This window comes from Balaenoptera acutorostrata, chromosome 12 (assembly GCF_949987535.1).
Source record: "Balaenoptera acutorostrata chromosome 12, mBalAcu1.1, whole genome shotgun sequence".
NCBI classification, from domain to species: domain Eukaryota; kingdom Metazoa; phylum Chordata; class Mammalia; order Artiodactyla; family Balaenopteridae; genus Balaenoptera; species Balaenoptera acutorostrata.
In genome coordinates this window covers 48,868,905-48,895,785 of record NC_080075.1, presented here as the reverse complement: position 1 = coordinate 48,895,785, position 26,881 = coordinate 48,868,905, and the positions used below count along the sequence as shown (strand labels likewise).

Here is a 26,881-nt window from a genome sequence, read left to right as displayed (position 1 = left end):
AGCCCCCTTGTTGTCAAGACCTTTCTTGCCTTTAAGCTACAGGTAGCTTCTGGCGAAGCTTGAGACAGATGGCAATGTAGAGTTTCTGGCAACCGAGATAAATGTGTGTAATATCGAGCACCCACCTTGCAGCTTCAGAGGCTCACGACGCCGCAGCTCCTTCCCGAGGCCTCAGGAAGGGTTGCTCGCTAAAATCATTTTCTGGTTAACAAGAAATCTATGCAACATTTCATGCCAAGTATTTCAGAAGTCCCCCCTGAGGGATCCACACTCTGCATTTTAATTTAGTTCTACATGTTTCGTTTTTTAATAGAATGAACTGTGCATAACAACACACTTCACGATATGAAATGAAAAGCCTTTGATACAGTTACCTTTGTTTGTATGCAAATCCACAAGGTTTTATAGAACTCCAGGAACTTGTTGGTGAACACAAATTTTCTAATAAAAGCTCTGTCCCAGAGTTGGCAGTGGTCTTCAAGAACCTGCACCCATTCCAGCGTCTGACCAAAGAGGAGTAAGATCACTTAGCGATTTGCCTACAGTCCCACAGCAGGCGGAGGAGCCACCTTCAAACATGTCTTCAGAAGGCCGTGCTTCATGTTTGGCAACTGATTCTCAGTGTCCGCCCTAAAGACCCTGAAGAAGTGAGAAGCACTGAAGATGTTGAGTGGTTCTAGGAGGCGGCCTCCTACCCCTCCTGCTCTCAGTGGGTAGGACTTGAAGGCACCAGCATCCTCTGGCTGACGGAGCCATTTCTCCAAGGACTTGGATGAGTTTGGCTAGTGGGTTTGGGCAAATGACACTTCTTGAGAGAAGGTTTTGCTGTTCGACCAGTCAGGAACATAATTTGCCTCTATCCACAAACCTAGGAAATTACAAAAGTCTGGCATTCAACTCAATTTCTTTTCCTTTGTGATGTTCATGAAGTCATCTACAATCAGAAAATCATTGCTATTTCTCCCCACTACATTACTCTAAAAGCTAAAGAGATTGCAAGTGGGGCTGAAAAGACTCCAAACCTTCTTTCTGTTTTCTAGGTCCTAGTCATTCTTCAAGATCCAACCCCACTGAATCTTCACGAAGTCTTCCCCAGCCACGCACAGCCCACTGAATTACCATGGATGTTAGCTGCAGTATCATATACTGTTCAGGTCTCTTCCTAACCTGGTTTCTGTAAAAAACTGAGAGTTAAAACAAAGAATAAATATGGAGGCCAAAACATCAGCTTTATTATCAAGTGGTTTTTCTAGGACTAACCCCTAGATTTATTTAGGCAGACTTGCCCCAATCTCAGGCAGCCCTGGACCAGGGCAAGGGATAAATATGTACCCAGGTGAAAAACATACTTTGGGGAGGGAGTGAATAAAAGGGAGAGAGAAGCCTGGATTGTGCTCAGGAAAATTTCTCCTCAAAAAAGCCAGAGATGGGAAAAAAAATTGTTCTCCTCTAGCATATAGTTCTGCATTAAATTTCTCCATGCATATTAGTTCTGTACCTTTACCTGGATTTTTAAGCTTCTCCAGGACAAGAGCCATGTCTTACATGTCTTGTGTCCCTCACAGAAGCAAATACAATGCGAGGTAAATAAGGAATATTTAATAAATATTTGTCTTCGAAAAGACTGATAGTAAGAGCAGGGATTGTAGAAGTTAACTCTTCACATTTGTAAAAAACAACTAAGCCTTAGAAATTCTAATCTGCTTCATCAGTAGGTTGGCCAATGTGCACCTGGGTCCCAAGTCAAATCCTCATATCCAAAAGACCTGACCTAAAACCATGCAGCCTTATTCTCTATTGTAACAAAGAAAAAACCCTCTATTTCATTATTCAGAACACATTATCACCTAAAGACCTTGAGCATAATTTGGCATAAGTTCATTTTTCACACACTCAGGACCTAAATGTCTATTCCCCCTTAATGAAATATCTATAGAAAATATTGCAAGATTTGGTTGAGAAAAAAAAAAAGAAATACATATCAAATTGCAAGAAATAAGAGCTGGAAACAACCGCTTAAGGTGCAAACACAGGTAGGTTATACCTAAATTCCTCCAAGTTGGTCAATGAAAAGCTAGCAGTTATGTCATAATCAGAATGAAGAAAATCTGTACTCTGAAGAAATGCCCTACTAGCAGACCAAGCGAACTGTGGGTGTAAAGTTCCTGAGCATTTACACACCATCTGCCTAGATATTAAAAATGCAGTTCTGGGCATAAAGAGAAGCATAACAAATTAAAGAAACTTCTAAACTGGAATGTCCTGAAATTCAAGCTCTAAAAGTTCCCCCAAAAGGGAGCTGACAAGGTGAAGACTTTTTTTCTGAGCAGACACAGATTTCAAGAGCAATAGTGAAGCAGTCACATATATATTAGTCAGTGTCCTCTCCCAGGAAGGGGTAATTTTTGAGAATTCCTGGAAGAAAAAATAAGTGAAACCTGGAGACAGATGTCTACATTGATCCATATCACACCAAGAAACTATCTTCTCTGAGAGAAAATCTGCAATTCTTTACCACCATCAACCAGAAACAACTGATGGAAACACTCTGTAATAGCTTTATACTAACCATGTTGGGGTTCTGTTACCTCTAGTGGCACTTCTGAGGAACACCTGAGAAAGTGGCCTTCCTAGACAGGGGTTAACTATAAAGTGCTCACTGGCAAGTCATCCTTAGGAGGTGATAAAGTAGAAAGCATGCAGACACCTTCATAGACTGCCTCCAAGAGAAGTCACCAAAGCCTACCCAAACCTTTCCAGTTGCTTTCTAAACTGCTCAAAAAATTATTCCTCTTACTAATGAAGCCATTTAGTCATTTCATTTAATAGACACTTACATAGTCCTTACTCTGTGTCAAGCAGGGTTCTAAGTGCTTTAATCGTCTTAACAAGCCTGTTAGATGATGCTTTCATTATCCCTATTGTGTAAATGAGGATACTGGGCACAGAGAGACTAAGTAACTTGCCTAAGGTCACACAGCTCATAAGTGATCTGAATGCACATTGTTCAGGCTCTTAAGTCCATGATGCTCTGCAAAAGTGTGAAACCCAATAACCCTCTTTGGTCATGATCATCATGGACATGCCCTAGTTAACGCTCATCGAGACTGCTAATGTAAAATGTCTGTATAGTATTGTCAAAAAAGGATTATACAGACAATAGAACATTAATGTCTATGTTGTCAGCATACAGAACATATTTAAATGTTAGAGTCCCTTCTCCAAGTAACTTAGACATAAAGGTGTAGGACAGTGGTTCTCAAACTGTAACAAGAACCAAAATCACTTGGAAGGCTTGCTAAAACTCAAATGGCTGGGCCCCACTCCCAGGTGCTGCTGCTGAAGGGAACCTGTATCGGTCAGCTAGCCCTGCCATAACATAACACCACAGACTGGGTGACTTAAATGACAGAGATTTATTTTTCTCACAGTTCTGGAGAGTCGAAGTTCAAGATCAAGTTGTTGGCAAGTTTGGTGTCTCCTGAGGCCTCTTTTGGCTTGCAGATGGTCACCTTCCTGCTATGTCCTCACACAGCCTTTCCTCTGTGTGTGTGCATCCCTGGTGTGTCTCTCTCTTCTTATAGGGAAACCAGTCATACTGTATTAGGGCCTTACTAGGGGCCTAAGTTTAACTCAGTCATCTCTTTGAAGGCCCTATCTCCAAATGCAGCCACATGGATTAGGGCCTACCCATATGATCTCATTTAATATTATCTCTTTAAAGGCTCCATCTCCAAATACAGTTACATTCTGAGGGACTAGCAGTTGGGACTTCAACATATGAATTTTGGGAGGGGACACAATTCAGCCCATAATCGTGCCACATTTTGAGAACCACTGGTCTACAGAATGCAACAAGCACATGTGAAGGGCATGTCTGAGCCAGCAACCCCACAAGGGCAATCACCCATGTGTGCCAACAAATTGAATGTGTTGATTTGAATCTGTTGTCATTGATGAGCATCACTTACACCTCTTACTCCAAGCCCTGCTGTGCTGGCCAGCATAGGGCTTTCAGACTCTCACTAGCTGTCTCAGATTTGGAGTCTTGGAGATGCCTCCGGATGTTGACTATAATCCTTTCTCTATCCTTTCTCTAAACTTTGGGGCTCATAACCATAAAGCCAAGAAAACTAATACCTCCATGTATTTACCCATGCAATCCAAGAATCAAGCCATTTCTGATAAAAATAAGATTTCTTCCTAAGAGTAAAACTATAATTCTAAATAAAAATAGATCAGAGTAGACATGTGTAAAAGTCATCTTAAAGAGAAAAATTGCTCACTATCTTAGTCCTTTTAGAATGCTATAACAAAAATACCATAAACTGGGTAACTTAAAAGCAACAGAAATTTCTCACAGTTCTGAAGGTAGGGACGTCCAAGATCAAGGTGCCAGCAGATTCGGTGTCTGATAAGGGCCCACTTCCTCAAAGACGCTGTCTTCTCACTGTGACTTAATATGGCATAAGGGGCAAGGGACCTCTCTGGGGCCTCTTTGTTAAAGGCACTAATCTCACTCATGAGGGCTCCACCCTCATGACCTAAACACCTCCCAAAGTCCCCACCTCCTAATACCATCACCTTGGGGGTTAGGATTCAACACACGAATTTAGGAAGGACATAAACATTCAGCCCATATGGTCACAGACTTAAACAGACTTACAAGTATTGATTTTCATCAGATTGAAGCTATTTAGACAACTAAAACACAGTGAGTCTGAAAGAAGGTAAATTGGTTTTAGAAACCTGTGGGAGAAGGGACTCCTGGCAGCCAATAGTGTGGACCCATTTGAGCAGCATCCAGGGACCAGTGAATACTTGGTCAGTCCAACATGAATACTAATCCACCTGATGTGTTATCTCTTTTCTGGAAACATATGCACTGGTACATGCCAACAGAGCTAGTGACATGAAATATTTGAGTCATATTAAGTCCCCTAGTCTTGCTTCCATGGTCACCAAGCAGCCTTCTGATAATTTCATTTCTCATGCACATAACATGTCTCCAGGGAAAGCACACCTGGTCAGGCCAACCAGGAATTTCTGGTCCCATGGCAATCACATTTCTCATAGTAAATTATTAAGCAGGCACCCTGACTTTATACATCAGCCTGTTGAGAGTTTTTTTCATACAAGGAATCTCCCATAAGTCCAGTCAATTCAGGAACATGAATAAGATCTCAGCTTCTGAATTTTGGAGCCCAAAGAGCCAGACTCTGATTCCTCCAAGTATATGCCATCTTGTGGAGTCGCCTAGTGACCAGTCATCTAGTTGTGCAGCACCCTGGATGGATGACCCTGGCAAGATAACTGACACACTCTGTGATTGAGCGATAGGATCACACTTAAAGAACAAGTGAAGCATAGAGCAAAAAGGACAGACTTTGGAGTTAGTCAAACTTGTGGTTAAATCCTGGCCCTACAACTTACTAGCTTTGTTATTTGATCTCTGACTCTCAGTTTTCTCACTTGCAAAACAGGAGAAATGCCTTTATTATAAATCAGTGGTTCTAAAGGTGTAGACCCTGAATGTCTTAGTCTGTTCAGGCTGCTATAACAGAGTTCTATAGACTGGGTGGCTTGTAAACAACAGCAATTTATTTCTCACAGTTCTGGAGGCTGGGAAGTCCAAGACCAAGGCACTCACAAATTTGGTGTCTGGTGAAGACCCACTTCCTAGTTCATAGATAGCCATCTTTCCACTGTGTCTTCACATGGCAAAAGGGACGAGGAAGCTCTCTTGGGCCTCTTTTATATGGGCACTAGTCCTACTCTTTTATATGGGCACTAATCCTTTTATATGGGCATTAATCCTAATCTTCATGACCTAATCATCTCTCAAAGGACTCACCTCCTAATACCATCACATAGGGGATTAGGATTTTAACATATGAATATTGGGTGGACACAAACATTCAGTCTATAGCACTGGACCAGCAGCATCAACATTTTTAAGAATTTGTTAGAAATGCAACTTCTTGAATCCTGAACCAGCTGTACTAAATCAGAAATTCTGAAGATTGAGCCCAGAAATCTGTGTTTTAACAAGCTTTCCAGAGGATTCTGATGCTCACTAAAGCTTGAGAAGTATTGATATAGGTTATTGTGAAGATTAGAAATCATGTATACAAAGTATCTAGTACAGTACCTAGCACAAAAGTAGATACTCAAGACATTTTTGTGGCAATTATTAATACTACCACAGGAAATATGGAGAATGAAGGAGTCTCCCAAGACCTCACCAGCCTAGTAACAATTAATTTCATTTCTTATTTTAGATATATAGTCAAGATCCTGTATTTGTTCAATTTTGATAGATTTTCCTACTTTACTCAGCAACATAGATACTTTTTCATAGGCTGTATAGTCTTGAAATTACCATGGTTGCCCAGTATTTCATCAGGTGGACATGCCATAATTTATGTAATTATTTCCTTAGTTTTGATCAATTACGCTGCTTCTAATTTTTCAAGAGACATCTTTGGCATACAACTTATTCCTTTCCTTTGGAACATTTCAAACTCCTAAACAGAAGAATGTAATGTCCCAGAGGATGAATTTGTGTGAGTGTTCTTATGAATGATCTAGAAACAAATTGTTACGCCAGTGTTTACATTGGACTGTCCCCAACTAGAAATGGTATCCCTTGGTATTTTATTAAGCAGAAAAATAGTTAGTACTGTTAGAAATTTTTTTAATTACTACCAAGTTTGAGTATTTATATTTACTAAAATGTGATGTGACTATATAAACTGTTATTTGAATAATTCACAGAAATTCACAATTATTCTTCACTGTAAATCTATACAAATGATGATCTCTTTTAAATCTGAAGAACTGTAATTCTGAGTTGGTTAAAAACTGATAGACTTCTGTATCCTTTTATGTGAGCAAACATGTAAATAAACAAAATTGAAAATAGATTCCTTTTACAGTCTGGTGTTTAAATATTTAGATACCTGGTAAATTTTACTATTGATAAATAATTCTAAATCCTGCCTTGTGTTAAACTGATGTATGCAATATATGAACAAAATTGAAAACAATATAACATTAATATTCATATTATCAGTAAGGACAACTGTGTAGTATGAACAAAAAATTAAAACATGATATTTAGCTGCAGTGTAACGAATTTAAACATGTAAAGAACTGAGATATTCATATCTGATTCTGAATTACTATGCTGAGAATATATATAAGCTGAAAGATTAGTGTTGTTTTGTTGCTGTTGTTATCACTACCAGTAAGAAAGCTACTGTGTTTGGGAATGTGGTTTGATGTAATTATAATGGGACATATACTTATTCCTAGTTGTTGTTTTGCTAAGATCCTGGAATTGTATATCTTGTTTATCCTTATGAAAAGGAGGGATCTTGAACTTTTCATTTTTATTAAAATTGGAAATTCAACTTTCAGGCCAAGAACTATGAACTTCAGCTCCAAACTAATAAATTGCAGAACATATAAAAACCCAATAAAATAAAGAGAAATATTATAAGCTGCAATGAGAAACCTCAACCAGGTTTCTAGAAACAAAATCAATTCATAAAAACCATTATACACTTTACAAGAAAGTATTTATGAATTATCAACCTAAGAAAGAACATATAAGACCTTTATAGAGAATATTTTAAGACTCTAATTATAGGATATAAAAGATATGAATAAATTGGGGAGATCAACCATGTTCATGGATGTGATAGCAACATAGTAAAGATGTCAATTTTCTCCAAATTAACTTCCAGACTTAGTATAATCCCAAACAAAACTTCCAGTTTGAGGAAGTTGATAAATTTATTCCAAATTTTTACGGCAAAATAAAAGAACATAGATAACCAAGTCAACTTTGAAAAAGAAGAGCAAAAAGGGAGGACTCACTCTACCAGATATTAACACATATCACAAAACCTTAGTATTAAAAATAATATGGTGCTCACTGAGAAAGAAATACATAGATAAACAATAGAATAGAGCTCAGAGATACACATACATGTGCATACACACAACACACACAAAGACACTTGATTCGTGATAAAGATGGGTACCACAAAGCACAGATTATTTAGCAGATGTTGTGTAGACCTCTCACTACCTCAACTGTTACCATCTTGTCAAAACCACCACAGTCCTTCACCTTCCACCACAGTCTTTCACCTTGATTCCCATAAAAGACTCCTATCTGGTTTCCTTTTCTTTTGATAATCTTCAGTCTATTTAACAGTGATCCTGTTAAAACATAATCAAATCATGCTTGCACTTTTATTTTTTATTTTTCCAGCTTTATTGGGATAAAATTTGACATATAACATTACATAGGTTTAAGGTATATAGGGTTGATTCAATACACTTATATATTATAAAATGATTACCATCATAGTGTTCATGCCTGTGTTTTTAAAATATGAACTTCTTATATGAAGACACAAAGACTTTCTCTGGTCCCATCAGATTAGGCGGAGAATAATAGCTAGTAATTATTGCACACTTTCTATTATTAGGCACTATATGATTTACACATAATCTTCACTTAAGATTACACATATCACTTGAGATTCCACATAATCAATCACTTAATCTTCACAACAAACCTGTGAAATAGGCACTATTAATCCCCTCATTTTAAAGAGTCATGGAGTTGAAGTGGTTTACCAAAGGTCACAAGTTACCTCTCTGTGTACAGACAGAGCTGGGATTTGAACCCTGGAATTCCAGCTCCAGAATATTTGAGCAAGGTTTGCAGCACAGAAAGATTTGTTTCCTAAGACTTTTAGATCCTCCACACGGTTTTAATTAATTAGAAAATTAAGTCATGATGTTCATAATTGATTTTACAGGTATTATTCAATAAAATGGTAGGAAGGAATTATTACAAAATTCATTACAAAATCCAGCATGTTGCCTGACCCAGCTTTCTGATATCTGCCTGGGTTCTACCGCACTGCTCTTTACATTATTCTCTGCAGCAGGCACGGGAGACGTTCCCTTGGTTCCTCCATCCGCCATGAGAGGTCAGACTGACAAGGAGGCCTGCATATTCCAGGGCTGTCCAACACCTGACTGTTGATGCAGCAGCGCAGGTGTGGAGGTGGGACAGCACATCACTTGGTTTTGCTGGAGCAGAGAAAGGCTGGAAAGGGAGGCTACCATGGGCAATAGAGAGACGTGGGCTGAAGGGATTCAGTTTGCAGGACTCAGCTTACAGTAACCTGAAAGCCACTAAAAAAGCAAGAAGAGTAGTGCAAAGTGCAGGATGGACTGCAGAATGTGTGTGTGTGAAAAAGAGAGAGAGAGAGAGAGAGAGAGAGAGAGAGAGAGAGAGAGAGAGAACACTGAATGTGTCAAGACTCTCCTCTGTGTTGAACAAACCATGTATTTAGACAGGCCCTGCCCAGAGCACCTCAATCATCTAAATTAGCTAAGAAATTGGAGACATGTTAACCCAACCTTAAAGGCAAATACTGACCTGTGTGGCCATGACCTAAAGAAAAGACATAATTAAATTCTAAACATGAAAAACTGAACTCATCATTCAACTTTTGGGCTGAGGCTTTGAGGAGTCTGGTAGGCAGGAAGGGAACTGATGCTATATTTGTTGCTGATAACCAATATTATTTCTTTTATTCCAGTTTTACTGAGAATATAATTGACACATAACACTGTATAAGTTTAAGACATACAACATAATGACTTGATATATGTATATACTGCGAAATGATCACAATATGTCCAGTCAACATTCATCACCTCACATAAACACAATTTTTTTTCTTGTGATGAGAACTTTTAAGATCTATTCTCTTAGCAACTTTCAAATATATAATACAGTATTGTCAACTATAGTCACCGTGGTAGATATTACATCCCCAGAATTTATCTTATAACTGGAAGTTTGTACCTTTTGACCACCTTCACCCGTTTCCCCCACTCCCTGACCCCCTATGACAACTGACAATATTTCATTTGAAATTTAACAAGCGTGGATCAAGAGCCTTCTAGGTTTATTACAGATAATATTAATTGAATGTTCAATACATGTGCCAGACACTGAGCTATCTACTTGACCTGAATTATCTCATTTGACCTTACTATAACCCTGTGGAATAAGGAATTACTATCTTCATTTTATAGATGGGGAAATTGAGACTCACCTAGATTCCCACAAAAGCCTCCTATCTGGTCTTTCCGCAATTTCTTTTGATGCTCTTCAGTCTATTTAACAGTGATCCTGTTAAAACATAGTCAAATCATGATATCAAAGAGAAGAATAAGGATTTTAATTCAAGCCCAATTCCAAAACCTGGGCCTTTTAGTAATGAAAGATTTGCTCATTTGAAAAGATTAAGTACAAAAAATAATAGAGTAATTAAGAATAAAAGAGTGGGACTTCCCTGGTGGCACAGTGGTTAAGAATCTGCTGCCAATGCAGGGAACACAGGTTCGAACGCTGGTCCAGGAAGATCCCACATGCCATGGAGCAACTAAGCCCATGTGCCACAACTACTGAGCCTGCGCTCTAGAGTCCGCGAGCCACAACTACTGAGCCCATGTGCCACAACTACTGAAGCTCGTGCACCTAGAGCTCGTGCTCCGCAACAAGAGAAGCCACTGCAATGAGAAGCCCGCACACCGCAACGAAGAGTAGCCCCCACTCACTGCAACTAGAGAAAGCCTGCACGCAGCAACGAAGATCCAACACAGCCAAAAACAAATAAATAAATAAATAAATTTATAAAAAAAAAAACCAGAATAAAAGAGTGAACATCTATGTCCCCACTACCCAGCTTAAGAATAAAACATTACAAATACAGTTAGGCTCCTATGTTCATTTCACTCTCTCCCTCCCAGAGATGACCATAAACCTGAATTTGGTGTTTATCACTTATGAGTATCCCTTTGTATTTTTCTACATATGTTGGTGTACTTAAATAATATATGATATTGTTTTGTATGCTTATCTAAACTTTAAGTAATGATACACTGCAAGTATCCTTTTACAATTTGATTTTTCACTCATTATGGTGTGAAATTTATCAGATTAATAACTTTAGCTCTAGCTTATTTATATTCTCTGCTATATAATATCCCACTTCGTGAACACATCATGATATATTATTTATTCTTTTGTTGATGAGCATTTAATTCATCATTGACTTTTATAATTACAAATAATGCTACAATGAACATACTTGTATTTTTCTTCTTGTGCAAGAATTTGTCCAGAATAACTAGAATTGTTGGGTCATAACACCCTCACATTTTCAAATTTACTTGCTGCTGTAGAATTACTCCAAAGTGATTGCTGTAGTTGCCACTTCCATCACCAGTGCATGGAAGGATCTGCTGTCCACATCTTACCAGCATTTGGTTTGATCAGACTTGTTAATTTCTGTCACTCTGAAAAGTATGAAATGGCTTCCAATTGTGGTTTTAATTTGAACTTTTTCTCATCACCAGTAAGGCTGAGCAGCTTTTCAAAGGTTATTTGACTACTTAGGTTTCCTTTGCTGTGATTTGCCTGTTCATCAACTTGAGCCAAAAAGGTGTAAACACACAACTTCTCCTGAGGACAAAAAACTGGAACTCAGGGTTCAGTATTAAAGATACTCACTACTGTCTGTGGAAGTGCATGTTCAGCTTCTCAAGGCACCCCATTCCCCTTTGCGAGTAGAGCCTGGGTACACAATGTCACCATCCTTTGTCTTATTTCATCAAACAAGCCGTCTGACAGTTCTCCCATCCTCTAGCTTTCTCCTGGCTTCAGTCCATCTACTCCAGGATGACCCAGGGTCTTGGTGCTCTGACCAGGTGTCAGGCATGAGCCTCTGAGGTGGGAGAGCTGAATTCAGGACTTTGGTACCCCAGAGACCTCCTGGACCCTCGTAATATCAATTGGCGAGAGCTCTCCCAGAGACCTCCATCTCAACGCTAAGACCCATCTCCAGTCAATGACCAGCAAGCTCCATTGCTGGACACCCCATGCCAAACAACTAGCAAGACAGGAACACAACCCCACCCATTAGCAGAGAGACTGCCTAAAATCATAATAAGTTCACAGACACCCCAAAACACACCACCGGACATGGTGCTGACCACCAGAAAGACAAGATCCAGCCTCATCCATCAGAACACAGGCACCAGTCCCCTCCACCAAGAAGCCTAAACAACCCACTAAACCAACCCTAGCCACTAGGGGCAGACACCAAAAACAATGGGAACTATGAACCTGCAGCTTGTGAAAAGGAAACCCCAAACACAGTAAGTTAAGCAAAATGAGAAGACAGAAATACACAGCAGATGAAGAAGCAAGGTAAAGACCCACCAGACCAAACAAATGAAGAGGAAATAGGCAGTCTACCTGAAAAAGAATTCAGAGTAATGACAGTAAAGATGATCCAAAATCTTGGAAATAGAATGGAGAAAATACAACAAAAAATTAACAAGGACTGAGAAAAACTAAAGAGCAAACAAACAATGATGAACAACACAATAAATGAAATTTAAAATTCTCTAGAAGGAATCAATAGGAGAATGACTGAGGCACAAGAACAGATAAGTGACCTGGAAGATAAAATAGTGGAAATAACTACCACAGAGCAGCATAAAGAAAAAAGAATGAAAAGAATTGAAGACATTCTCAGAGACCTCTGGGACAACATTAAATGCACCAACATTCGAATTATAGGGGTCCCAGAAGAAGAAGAGAAAAAGAAAGGGACTGAGAAAATATGTGAAGAGATTATAGTTGAAAACTTCCCTGGAAAGAAAATAGTCAATCAAGTCCAGGAAGTGCAGAGAGTCCCATACAGGATAAATCCAAGGAGAAACATGCCAAGACACATATTAATCAAACTATCAAAAATTAAATACAAAGAAAAAATATTAAAAGCAGCAAGGGAAAAGCAACAAATAACACACAAGGGAATCCCCGTAAGGTTAACAGCTGATCATCAGAGTTCAGCAGAAACTCTGCAAGCCAGAAGGGAGTGGCAGGACATTCTTAAAGTGATGAAAGGCAAAAATCTACAACCAAGATTACTCTACCCAACAAGGATCTCATTCAGATTCGACAGAGAAATTAAAACATTTACAGCAAAAGGTAAGAGAACTCAGCACCACCAAACCAGCTTTACAACAAATGCTAAAGGAACTTCTCTAGGCAGGAAGCACAAGAGATGGAAAAGGTCTACAATAACAAACCAAAAACAATTAAGCAAATGGTAATAGAAACATACATACCAATAATTATCTTAAATGTAAGTGGATTACATGCTCCAACCAAAAGACATAGACTGGCTGAATGGATACAAAAACAAGACCCATATATATACTGTCTACAAGAGACCCACTTCAGACCTAGGGACACGTACAGACTGAAAGTGAGGAGTTGGAAAAAGAGATTCCATGCAAATGGAAATCAAAAGAAAGCTGGAGTAGCAATTCTCATATCAGACAGAATAGACTTTAAAATAAAGACTATTACAAGAGACAAAGAAAGACACTACATAATGATCAAGGAATCAGTCCAAGAAGAAGATATAACAATTGTAAATATTTATGCACCCAACATAGGAGCACCTCAATACATAAGGCAAATGCTAACAGCTATAAAAGGGGAAATCGACAGTAACACAATAATTGTAGGGGACATTAACACCCCACATTCACCAATGGACAGATCAACCAAAATGAAAATAAATAAGGAAACACAAGCTTTAAATGATACATTATACAAGATGGACTTAACTGATATTTATGGGACATGCCATCCAAAAAAAACAGAATACACTTTCTTCTCATGTGCTCATGGAACATTCTCCAGGATAGATCATATCTTGGGTCACAAATCAAGCCTTGGTAAACTTAAGAAAATTGAAATTGTATCAAGAATCTTTTCCGATCACAACGCTATAAGACTAGATATCAATTACAGGAAAAAAAAACAGTAAAAAATACAAACACATGGAGGATAAACAATACACTACTAAGTACCACAAGATCACTGAAGTAATCAAAGAGGAAATCAAAAAACACCTGGAAACAAATGACAATGAAAACACAATGACCCAAAACCTATGGGATGCAGCAAAAGCAGTTCTAACAGGGAAGTTTATATCAATACAATCCTACTCAAGAAACCAGAAACATCTCAAATAAACAACCTAGTCTTACACCTAAAGCAATTAGAGAAAGAAGAACAAAAAAACCCTAAAGTTAGCAGAAGGAAAAAAAAATCATAAAGATCAGATCAGAAATAAATGAAAAAGAAATGAAGTAAACGATAGCAAAGATCAATAAAACTAAAAGCTGGTTCTTTGAGAAGATAAATAAAATTGGTAAACCATTAGTCAGACTCATCAAGAAAAAAGGGAGAAGACTCAAATCAATAGAATTAGAAATGAGAAAGGAGAAGTAACAACTGACACTGCAGAAATACAAAGGATCATGAGAGATTACTACAAGCAACTATATGCCAATAAAATGGACAACCTGGAAGAAATGGACAAATTCTTAGAAAAGCACAATGTTCCGAGAATGAACCAGGAAGAAATAGGAAATATAAACAGACCAATCACAAGCACTGAAATTGGGACTGTGATTAAAAATCTTCCCACAAACAAAAGTCCAGGACAAGATGGCTTCACAGGTGAATTCTCTCAAACATTTAGAGAAGAGCTAACATCTATCTTTCTCAAACTCTTCCAAAATATAGCAGAGGGAGGAACACCCCCAAACTCATTCTACAAGGCCACCAAGGATACCAAAACCAGACACAGATGTCACAAAAAAAGAAAACTACAGGCCAATATCACTGATGAATATACATGCAAAAATTCTCAACAAAATACTAGTAAACAGAATCCAACAGCACATTAAAAGAATCATACACCATGATCAAGTGGGCTTTATCCCAGGAATGCAAGGATTCTTCAATATACGTAAATCAATAATGTGATACACCATATTAACAAATTGAAGGATAAAAACCATATGATCATCTCAATAGATGTTGAAAAAGCTTTTGACAAAATTCAACACCCATTTATCATAAAAACCCTCTAGAAAGTAGGCATAGAGGGAACTTACCTCAACATAATAAAGGCCATAAATGACAAACCCACAGCCAACATCATTCTCAGTGGTGAAAAACGGAAACCATTTCCACTAAGATCAGGAACAAGACAAGGTTGCCCACTCTCACCACTATCATTCAACATAGTTTTGGAAGTTTTAGCTACAGCAATCAGAGACAAAAAAGAAATAAAAGGAATCCAATTTGGAAAAGAAGAAGTAAAACTGTCACTGTTTGCAGATGACATGATACGATACATAGAGAATCCTAAAGATGCTACCAGAAAACTGCTAGAGTTCATCAATGAATGTGGTAAAGTAGCAGGATACAAAATTAATGAACAGAAATCTCTTGCATTCCTATACACTAATGATGAAAAATCTGAAAGTGAAATTAAGAAAACAGTTCCATTTACTACTGCAACAAAAAGAATAAAATACCTAGGAATAAATCTACCTAAGAAGACAAAAGACCTGTATGCAGAAAAGTGTAAGACACTGATGAAAGAAATTAAAGATGATACAAATAGATGGAGAGATATACCATGTTCTTGGATTGGAAGATCAACATTGTGAAAAATGACTGTATTACACAAAGCAATCTACAGATTCAAGGCAATCCCCATCAAACTACCAATGGCATTTCTCCCAGAAATGAACAAAAAATTTCACAATTTGTATGGAAACACAAAAGATCCCGAATAGCCAAAACAAACTTGAGAAAGAAAAACAAACTGGAGCAATCAGGCTCCCTGACTTCAGACTATACTACAAAGCTACAATAATCAAGACAGTATGATACTGGCAGAAAAACAGAAATATAGATCAATGGAACAGGATAGAAAGCCCAGAGATAAACCCAGGCACATATGGTCACTCTATCTTTGATAAAGGAGGCAAGAATATACAACGGAGAAAAGACAGCCTCTTCAGTAAGTGATGCTGGAAAAACTGGACAGCTACATGTAAAAGAATGAAATTAGAACACTCCTTAACACCATACACAAAAATAAACTCAAAATGGATTAAAGACCTAGATGTAAGGCCAGACACTATCAAACTCTTAGAGGAAAACATAGGCAGAATACTCTATGACATAAATCACAGCAAGATCCTTTTTGACCCACCTCCTAGAGAAATGGAAATAAAAACAAAAATAAACACATAGGACCTAATGAAACTTAAAAACTTTTGCACAGCAAAGGAAACCATAAACAAGACAAAAAGACAACACTCAGAATGTGAGAAAATATTTGCAAATAAAGCAATTGACAAAGGATTTATCTCCAGAATATACAAGCAGCTCATGCAGCTCAATATCCAAAAAACAAAAAACCCAATCCAAAAATGGGCAGAAGACCTACATAGACATTTCTCCAAAGAAGATATACAGATTGCCAACAAACACATGAAAGGATGCTCAACATCACTAATCATTAGAGCAATGCAAATCAAAACTACAATGAGGTATTACCTCACACCCGTCAGAACGGCCATCATCAAAGAGTCTACAAACAATAAATGCAGGAGAAGTTGTGGAGAAAAGGGAACCCTCTTGCACTGTTGATGGGAATGTAAATTGATACAGCCACTATGGAGAAGAGTATGGAGGTTCCTTAAATAACTAAAAATAGAACTATATGACCCAGCAATCCCACTACTGGGCATATACCCTGAGAAAACCATATTTCAAAAAGAGTCATGTACCACAATGTTCTTTGCAGCACTATTTATAACAGCCAGGACATGGAAGCAACCTAAGTGTCCATTGACAGATGAATGGATAAAGAAGATGTGGCACATATATACAATGGAATATTACTCAGCCATAAAAAGAAAGAAAATTGAGTTATTTGTAGTGAGGTGGATGGACCTAGAGTCAGTCATACATAGTGAAGTAATTCAGAAAGAGAGAAACAAATACCATATGCTAACACATATATATGGAATCAAAAAAAAAAAAGGTTCTGAAGAACCTAGGGGCAGGACAGGAATAAGGACGCAGATGTAGAGAATGGACTTGAGGAGACAGGGAGGGGGAAGGGTATGCTGGGACGAAGTGAGAGAGTGGCATGGACATATATACACTACCAAATGTAAAATAGATAGCTAGGGGGAAGCAGCCGCATAGTAGAGGGAGATCAGCTCGGGGCTTTGTGACCACCTAGAGGGGTGGGATAGGGAGGACAGGAGGGAGACGCAAGCAGGAGGGGATATGGGGATATACGTATACGTATAGCTGATTCACTTTGTTATACAGCAGAAACTAACACAACAATGTAAAGCAATTATACTCCAATAAAGATGTTAAAAAAAAAAACTCACTACAAGGACAGACAGACAAGGAAAAACATCAGCAACTCTGCAAGGTAAGTTGAAAGAAGAATGGAGTCAATGGGTAAGGGAAAGCTTGCTGTGGGAGACAACCCTTAGGCTAACGGCTTGAGAATTCATTGCAGCCATGTACAGAGGGGAGAGCATTCTACTGTGAGGAAACAGTATCTGCAAAACCATGGAGGAAGGGAAGAACCTGTTGTGTCCAAGAATATAACAACCAGCTCTAACTGGTTGGAACAGAGGCTTCTTAAGGCAGACAAGTGACTAAGAAGGGGGAGTGGCAACCAGATGTTGAAGGCCTTATATTCTGCACTAAGGAACTACTTGTCCGGAGGTCCCAGGGAATCACTTGAGGATTGTAAGCAGGGGTGTGTCAGAATCATATCTGCACTCTAGGGTGCAGATATGAGGTGAAGAGGGAAGGGCTGAAATAGAGGCAGGACTGTTAGCAATGAGAACAGTTTGAAGGCTACTGCAATACTGCTGAGAGCCTACACCAAGGCAGTATCAGAAATGCCAGAAGAAGGAACTACATTTAGGAGAAACCTGGACTAGGGAATCAATAGAACTGATGGCCTTTTTGAAGGATACTGTTGGGGTCTGAAGAGTTTATAAATAGCATTCCCTTTTCCAAGCCTGAGTTCAGAACCAGTTAAGACATAAACATAGGTGACAGGCAGATGAATATTGAAATATCAGCCTTATTACTGATGAAGCCTACATAGGAGGATAGGTCTCAGGTATTCAGCACAATGGACTTACTAATATCAGACATGAGAAGAGAACACACGTCTACACAGGCACAGGCAGCCCTGGACACCTGGAGGACAACCATCCCTTGGGTGCCTGTCAGGGAGAATGTAAACCCTCTGCAGGCAGCCAGATGGCAAACAAGAGGTAGAGGAGAGGCCTCAGCCACTCATGCTCAGTTAGTTCACCAAAACTTACCAACCAGATGAATCATTCCTCCTCCTCCAGGGAGGAACGATTGTAAGTGTGTGGAGGAAAAGGGCAGCCTAGAAAAAGGGGGATCTGATGACCCTACCCGCCCCCCTCAATTTGAGGAAAGAAGAGACACTCATCTCCAACAGATAAGAAAAATTACATCTTGTTTTGGAAAGTGGCTATGGAATAGTGGAGTCAGCCAGAGCTGGGTTCCAGGCCTGCCCCGTCACCTCGTAGTTGTGTGACTTCAGATAGACTATTTATAATAATACAGCTAGTTCTTATGGAAGAATTACTAATTCTAATTACTATATCATAAATGTTTTTCGTACATAAACTCACCTGATATTTACATCAACTCCATGAAGAAAATACTGTAAGTATCCTGATTTTACGGATATGTAAACTAAAGAGTTTAAGCTTTTTCTCAAGGTCACCTAACAAGTACGTGACAAGGCCAAGGCTCGAATCCTAGACTCTCTGACTCCAGAGATTTGTATTCAATTAGGACATCTCTCAACACATAAAAGTCTGGTCCCAGCTCTTGGCACCTTGTGAACAGTCCATTTTTATTAATATTGCAACTCTATAATGGTCAGATCTTCACAGAAGAAAGGGTAGAGTCTTGAGGTACCGGTTAGAAACATTTAATAAATGCAAGAGAAGCAACATATCTCCAACCAGTCATTTTGGAGGACAGTGTACATCCACTTTGAATGGTAAAGGAAACATTGTTCTTGTAGGTCTACTGCTAGAGATGTTTACATTCATCTGTAAAGGAATAGAAACAGCACACCTGGGGAACAGAAAGGAAAATGACGTGGCTGGCAGAGAATATCCCCACTAGGGTATGGTGGGTAAAAGAAGTGTGTGCATGTGCTGAGGGGCCAACTGGGGACACAAGGCCATGCTATTACTCTATTATATGTTTAACTTTATTTCCAAGAAGAAATAATCAACTTGGGACAAGAACTACTTCATGCCCCAAACAGTGATTGTGTGCTTATAAGAACTTTTATTTTGGGTAAGGTGTGCAAAATATTCTTCACTCCCAAATCATGAGTGGTTTTATTAACTGGCAAAGGGATGAGTTGAATTAATGAGGTGTGATTAGAATTGGTGCCGTATCTCAGATAGTAAGAATAATGTTTAGAGCAGACATGGTTTCTCTCTAAAACAAGCTAGGCCCAGGTGAGGCAGGAAAGAGCCAAATGTTTCTCAGCCCAGCAATGATGGGACTTATTCTAAAAACTGCAAGGCCAAAGCCAAGCTGGATGGGGGACACATTCCTTCTCCTATGAGACTGAACTGTGTGGTTTCTAAGAAAAATGAATGCTTACCCCGGCGTGGTGGCTTACTTATTAAGGAGCTGAGTAAGAAAATTGGCCACAGAAACTTCTTCCTAGGGAAACAGATCCTCATTCAGAGCACCCACACTGACCCTCACGTACGGGACCAGAGGCCACCCCACACCTCCTTGCAGCCCTTGGGGAAGCCTGAGACACTGGCCATTGTTGCAGGTGCAGGAAGCCCCCAACAGGCAAAGCTGCTGCCTGAATCCCACAGAGTGTGGTTTGGGAGTGTGCCTGATTCAGGAACTTGAAGAGGGGGTGCCCCGTGGGAGTGGAGACTGGAGAGAAGGAGGAAACGCCCTCCTAGCAAAATTCTAAGCCTGAAAAGGCCTCCCCATTTGTGCAGTTCTGAGTAAGACAAAGCTCACACAGAACAACTCTTCTGAGACTCCCTTGTCCCTTCAATAAAAATTTCATAAACTTGCCTAATAGTCTGATAAGGTTTATCAAGCAGAGACCAGAGCAGCAGGGAAACTCCAGAAGGAGGAGGGATTCATCCACTTCCATCCTCCAGCAGAACTCTACCAGAGACAGGCTGGAGGGTCGTCTTTCCCTGCTTCTCCGTGGAACACTAAATGGAATGGATGGGGGCAGGGAGAAGACCCCCGTGTCTTGAGGAATGCTGTGCTCCCTAATGGTGTCCCTCTACCCAGGTTAGGGAGGAACAACCTTTGGGGTAGAACAGAAGGGGTGCTGATAGCCTGTGTCCCACACAATCGCTAAGGTAGCACATGACACTCCTCTTGCTACCTCCCCAGCTAGACACATCCGAGTTGGGAGGAGGTAAGACCAAACGGAAGAGGAGCAGGAAGGGTAGGACAACTTACTAAATTCTCCAAGCGCATGTCAGGCATTGAGTAAGACAGTGATCCTGGACCTAAACACAGGAGAAACAAAAAAAACATTTAACAAATCTGAAATCCTGTGAGCCAGCAGCTAGATTCAAGCCATAACCCTTTCTAGAATCTCATCCACTGAGCTTCTGCCAGAATTATTTTCAGGAAAAAATCAGAGCCTTAGGGTTTTCCCTGCCCCTCAAGATATCTCTAAGACTGACTCCTCAATCCGACCCCACTTTCTCTCTCCATGGATATACTAAGACTTTCCCACGATTTGTGCAAATTCCCAGGGGGTCAGGTTCTCCTAGGCCCTCTGCCTCCAGGCTCCTGCTGAAATTGATCTGTTCCCCACAACACTCATGAAGCATGAACTCAGTCTCTTTTTGGATTTGTACAACCCGAAATGTGTGTGAGTTAAACATGATTTAGTGAAGATTTCAGTGAGGCAAAGATGGTTCACACTACAAGGATACACGCCTTCTCAAATGGAACATAAATGGCATCATTCTTACAGCTGTCTGCAGCCATGGTAACACCAGGAAGTGTTCCTGGCCCTGCTCCCCACCCAGCCCAGCTCCTCTTCATTTCACTGGCTCTGCATCCCCATCCTTCCTTCCTTCTCTCCCTTTCCCTCTTCCTCTCAGACGAAGAGAACAAAATCAAAGTCCCCTCCTTGGCCCTGCAGCTCAATTTAGTGCTCACTGTTGGCTGCTTCTGCCCTTAGAGTCTCATCCCTCACCATCCCCTCAACCAGGTAATTTTTTTTTAAAACAAAGACAATTCTCTCCTTGAAATTTGATGCCAACTAAGCAGGGCCAAGATTTGGGTGGGATATGTGAGGCTCTTATCTCAAGCACAAAAATTTGAAGGGGCATCAAAAAAACTCTATAATCAAGATATGTAACATTTTAATGCAGTATTTTTTAAAAAAGCAAAGTTAATACCAAAAAATCCATAATGAAAAAAAAATCAAAATTTTAAATAAAGGTAGGCTGCTATTGTTTGTTTGTTTGTTTAGTACTCTGTGTTATTTTGCAACAGAAACACTAGTTCCCAATCAGTCCAAGGTTCCCAGGCACTGGGGTCATCGTGTCTCCAACCCCGCATGTTTATGAGGGTTGACAATAGCGTGAAAACAGATTGGGGAACACAGGGCTTTATATATAGTCTTGGTTTTTCACTGCAGAGCTTTTATTAACTTTTTCCATTTGTTTCAAAATATGGGAAGATATTTTGATTAGTGTATCTAGAGACACATATTTGTCTTTTGCCTCAGGCTCCAATATGGCTGGCAGGGTCCCCCAGTAGGGCTACACCTAAGGCAGTATTGGTGCTCACCTGGTGTTAAAGGTCATGGTGGTAACGCACAGAAGCCTGGGTAAGAACTTTGAGTCAAACAGATCCGGGCTGAGGCCCAGCTGCTCCTCAACCATCTGCTGTGAGACTTTAGGTGAGTCAGTTATCTGTCTTCTCCCAGGCTCAGGGTCCTCCCTGGGAACAGGCAGGTGGTAGCGGTGCCTGCTTCCCAGGATGGTTGTGAGGGTTAGATGAAGTACTGATCATCAAGCACTTGGCACATACAAAGTGACCCATAAATGTTAGTTGTTATTCTTCTGTGTGTTGTGTAATAGCTGTGATGGGCAAATAAGTTGATTATGCTTTGATGATATATATCCTAATCTAATGATTTGCCCATTTCATTGATGATGTTGTTTGAGGAGGATCTTCTCAGCATATCAAAAAAATTTGTTTGATAGTATTAAATGGTACTGATGCTTTTTCTTTCTCTCCATGAGATTCTCATTGGTCTTTTAAAGTCTGTTTTTTGATGTACTGCGCAAACCCAATCCAAGACTGCAAGTTAACAGACACTAAGTGCAGAAGCATCGACATATACACAACTTGCCTACTTGCCTAATAACAACAGTCATATACTGTATACCTACTACGTGCTCCATGTGAGCTGCTTAACAACCTTTAACCTTGCACCAGCCCAACAAGGTTTTACAACTGACAGAAGGAAGCTCAGAGAGGCATAACAACTTATTCAATATAACACAACTAATGATGGTAGAATGAAGACTCGAACATTGCCTTGCTCATGCATTATGAATACTTCTTCTCTTACATAATCCTCTCTTTTTCTCATGGATTACCACAAAATAGAGATGAAAACAATCGTGTGGTCATAGTTCTGAGACTGGAATGCACTTATAGCACTGCAGGCTCATGTGTATTTCCTCTCTGGTGTAATTTTCTGACTACAAGAGCCAAACTAAGGATTGAACCTTTGAATAAAAGCAACTGAAGAGTTGCTGAGAGAGGTTAAGCACAACTTCCTTTTTTTCGTCAAGTAGGTTTCAAGGTAACAAAGTTCACAGCTTTTCAACAAGCCCTAAGAAGTTTACAGCTGCTAATGGAAGCTCATCAGGAAGAAAAAAAACACGCTGGGAAAAAATATTTTTTATCACTGCCTCAAAACTAGGAAGGAGGCTAGGGGACCCATTCAAATGAAAATATGTGAATAAACTCACTATAAGTTCATTTGCGAACCAGGAGGTTTGAGCAGTAGGGGCTTTTGATGGCCCAGATGTTGTCTCATTCTTTTCTTGCCACTCAATCTACTTGCAGTTTTCTTTTTTTTTTCCTTCTAATGCTCTAACACTGATGATATTGTTTGAAATCAGCCTGGGACTAGAGACAGAAATGCAGATGCAGTTATAGAAGCATGAACAGCTGAAGCATGAAACTTACATGATCAAGAAAAGTAATAGAAAAATCCTAGAGGCTGGTTTAAAAAAAAAAAAGACAATGCTGAATCAGAATCTTTACTGCTGGGTAAATGAGCTGGAAGGACTATTACTGGAGGGAAAGTAATAATTATTCACACCAACATTAGATGGGACACGGGTTAGCTGTGAGTAGTATACCTTCCCTTTAAGGCACTAGGCCAGAGCAAGGAGAGGACATCCTGATTTGCCATGACATTCCTCATTTTTTCCCCACCATTCCTGTGACTCTGTCAAGAAGGGATTTCTAGGACCTGGTTCCAAGTCTGAGATCAGATTTGGAACTGAATTCTTGCCACCTTCTGAGATGCCACATACCCAGCTGGAAACCCTGAGCCTCCGTGACAGTGTCACATTCTGCTTGCTATGAGTTACATCCTCAACACCTCCCGAGGCTGCTGGCCAAGGCTGTTCACAGAGAAGGGAGGCACCCGTGCCAGGACTGAGATGAAGATGTGTTAGAAAATGCAGAGCAGAGTACACCATTCTTCCCTCCTACGGACTCACAAAAATAAGGCAGAACAAATATCAGCCAGTGGTTACTTTGCATTCTGGGCAAACTCCTAAGATGTGAGAGCATCAGGCAAATGGGCCCTTCAGACACAAGTGAAATCATCAGGAAACTCAGAGGAGGAAGCACTAAGAGAAGTGAAGTAGAGGCAGTTCCCATGGCTTTCTGTGCCGATTCCAGATGTTACTGCCAGAACATTGAGCCCAGATCACAGGTGAGTGCCCCATGTCAATAAAACTTCTCCATCCAGACTCCCCAGTCAGTCACCCACAATATTCCCTCCTACACGGGTTCCTCCAGGACCCACAATACTTTTGGCATCTAAGCTATTTCTCCCCCTCTTAGGCTGTGCTGAGACCTTACTTTATTTATCAGCTTGCAAGTTACAAGTTGTGGGAGGGGCAGATCTTGAGAATGAGCATTATCTTTCAAGGATGTGCCTCAGGTGAGGTCATTGCACCGTCTGCCATGGCTGCTTCTGCCAACCTGGGGGCTTCAGGAGAATCTGGGGATGTACTGTTCTCGGGCACATTCACCACATGGGCCCATCTCAAGCTTCAGGGTCCCACTTGTTTCCTATAAGGGCCTTGACTCTGACAAAGGAGACCGGCTGGGGTTATTCATTCGGCCTCATTTGTAGTTCTGCCACCCTTATAACTAGATCCTTAAAATTCCATGCAGCCTTCCTGAAGCTGCAGGAGATGACAGCCTCCTTCAGAGCTGTCATAGAGGCCTTCTGGTTTCAAAGCATGTTATGAGTTGGAAGTTGATTGTACAAGTCTACTACTGTCCTTTTTTACTTGTTTTTAAGAGTAATGCAGTTAGACATAAAAAGATGCTCAACAGCGATAATTATTAGAGAAATGCAAATCAAAACTACAGTGAGGTACCACCTCACACCCAGTCAGAATGGCCATGATTAAAAAATCTGTAAATGCTGGAGAGGATGTGGAGAGATGCTGTTGGTGGGAATGTAAATTGGTGCAGCCACTATGGAAAACAGTATGGAGGTTCCTCAAAAAACTAAAAATAGAGCTGCCATATGATACTGCAATCTCACTCCTGAGCATATATCTGGAGAAAACTAGAATTCAAAAAGATACTTGCACCTCTTTGTTTATTTCAGCACTATTTACAATAGCCAAGACATGGAAGCAACTTTAGTGTCCATCGACAAATGAATGGATAAAGAAGATGTGGTACATGTATACAGTGGAATACTACTTAGCCATAAAAAAGAATTAAATAATGCCATTTGAAGCAACATGGATGGACCCATAGATTATCATACTAAGTGAAGAAAGTCAGAAAGAGAAAGACAAATACCACATGGTATCACTTATATGTGGAATCTAAAATATGACACAAATGAACTTATCTATGAAACAGAAACAGACTCGCAGACGTAGAGAACAGACTTGTGGTTGCCAAGGAGGAGGGGTTGGGGGAGAGATGGATTGGGAGTTTGGGATTAGCAGATACAAACTACTATATAGAGAACAGATAAAGAACAAGGTCCTACTGTATAGCACAGGGAACTATATTCAATATCCTGTGATAAACCATAATGGAAAAGAATATGAAAAAGAAAGTGTACATATATGTATAACTGAGTCACTTGCTTTACAATAGAAATTAATACAACATTGTAAATCAACTATACTTCAAAAAAATAAAGTTTTAAAAAATTTGTATAAAAAAAGAGTAATGCAGTTAACAGAAGCCATAGCACTCCACTGTCCTTGTCATGCCCCACACTGCTCCATCAGCATAGTTACCACATGACCCAGGACTTCTTCTTCCACTTGCACAGCATCCCAGTGAACCACAGGTGAAAGAAGCATGAATAATTGCAATACCGCTGCATGCCAGGGTGATCACCACCTCCCTTACAACAAAGAATGGGATCCTTAGTGCCAGCAAACTGCTGAGTAATCCAGCCGAGGGGCAGCTTCCCCCAGGCTTATATCCCACACCTGTATTTCCTCCCCACAAAATACCCACAGGATCCCCTCCTGCATGTGTTCGTTCTCTTAGGTCCGGCAATTCCTTTGGTATGTAAGCTGTTTCTACCTAGAGCAGAGACATTGCCTGGGTTCCCCAGAAAGCAGAGCCTGAGCCAGAACACTTGTAGCTAGCTTTTAATTAGAGAGTAAGATCCCAGGGAGCAGGAGGGAGGAAAAAGCCAAGTGGAGCACAGAAGGACTGAGAGCCAATATATTGATGGATCATTGAACTGGCCATACCACTAAGTGTGACAGGTTGCTTGATCTGTAGGACTGCGTCCCTCAGAAGTTGTATAAGCAGCATTTCAGGATTGTCCCACATGGGGAAGAAATGTAAAGAATTTATCCGCTAGCTCCCATGCCCATTTGTTAAAAGTACACTACTCGTGGATTGTGAAGCAGTGGGCATGGGTGCTCATGGCAGTGTTCAACTAGAAAGCCCTGGGTGGGGAGTAAGATGCTGTCAGGTTGTACCTGGTGAATTCACTCAGGGCTCTGCAGAGCTAGAACAAGAAACAGGCAAGACTGAGAAAATATGAACAAGTGCATAAGAGGGGTCGAACACAATGCGTTTTCTCAACTTTGAAAAAATAGAAAGGCAGCCTAACACCTAATGGTTCTTAGTGCATCATCATAACCTCTGGGCAATGATAAAGCCAGAGCTGGAAAGTCAATGGGACATGAACAGAGAAACTCGAGTGTTCACAGCCGTGCAGGAAAAACAAAGAAACAAAACAAAAAGCAGTCCTCTCTTGGGTACACCAAAAGAACGAAAAATATAAATTTCTTACCTGCATGTGAAATATATCTTTTTATGTGATCATCCACTGTCCCATGATTAGCATTTATCCAGTCCATCAACATACATATTTGCCAGCATACCCATAATGACTTTTGACACTTCCTTTATTCACCTTGACATGGCAGGATTTCTTAAATAAAAAACTTGCAAACTTTGGAGGGTACTATAATTTTCTGTTATATTTGTAGGAAGGTACCTAGAAGCAAACATGATGAAAAACTAGGA

The 26,881-nt window shown here is 40.0% G+C and overlaps 1 long non-coding RNA gene across 3 annotated transcripts; it reads right to left on the bottom strand.

The window, feature by feature from the left end:
* On the bottom strand, nucleotides 1-26,881 carry LOC103017777 (uncharacterized). 3 transcript variants are annotated; one of them, XR_451726.2, is made up of 5 exons: nucleotides 26,646-26,881; nucleotides 20,537-20,586; nucleotides 10,155-10,231; nucleotides 1,023-1,184; nucleotides 1-868 (listed from the first exon to the last, which is right to left on the bottom strand). It is a non-coding gene; the product is annotated as an uncharacterized LOC103017777 (long non-coding RNA). The 3 variants fall into 3 exon arrangements; XR_451725.2 differs by having other exon boundaries at nucleotides 1-1,184; XR_451727.2 differs by lacking the exon at nucleotides 26,646-26,881 and adding an exon at nucleotides 23,083-23,380 and having other exon boundaries at nucleotides 1-1,184.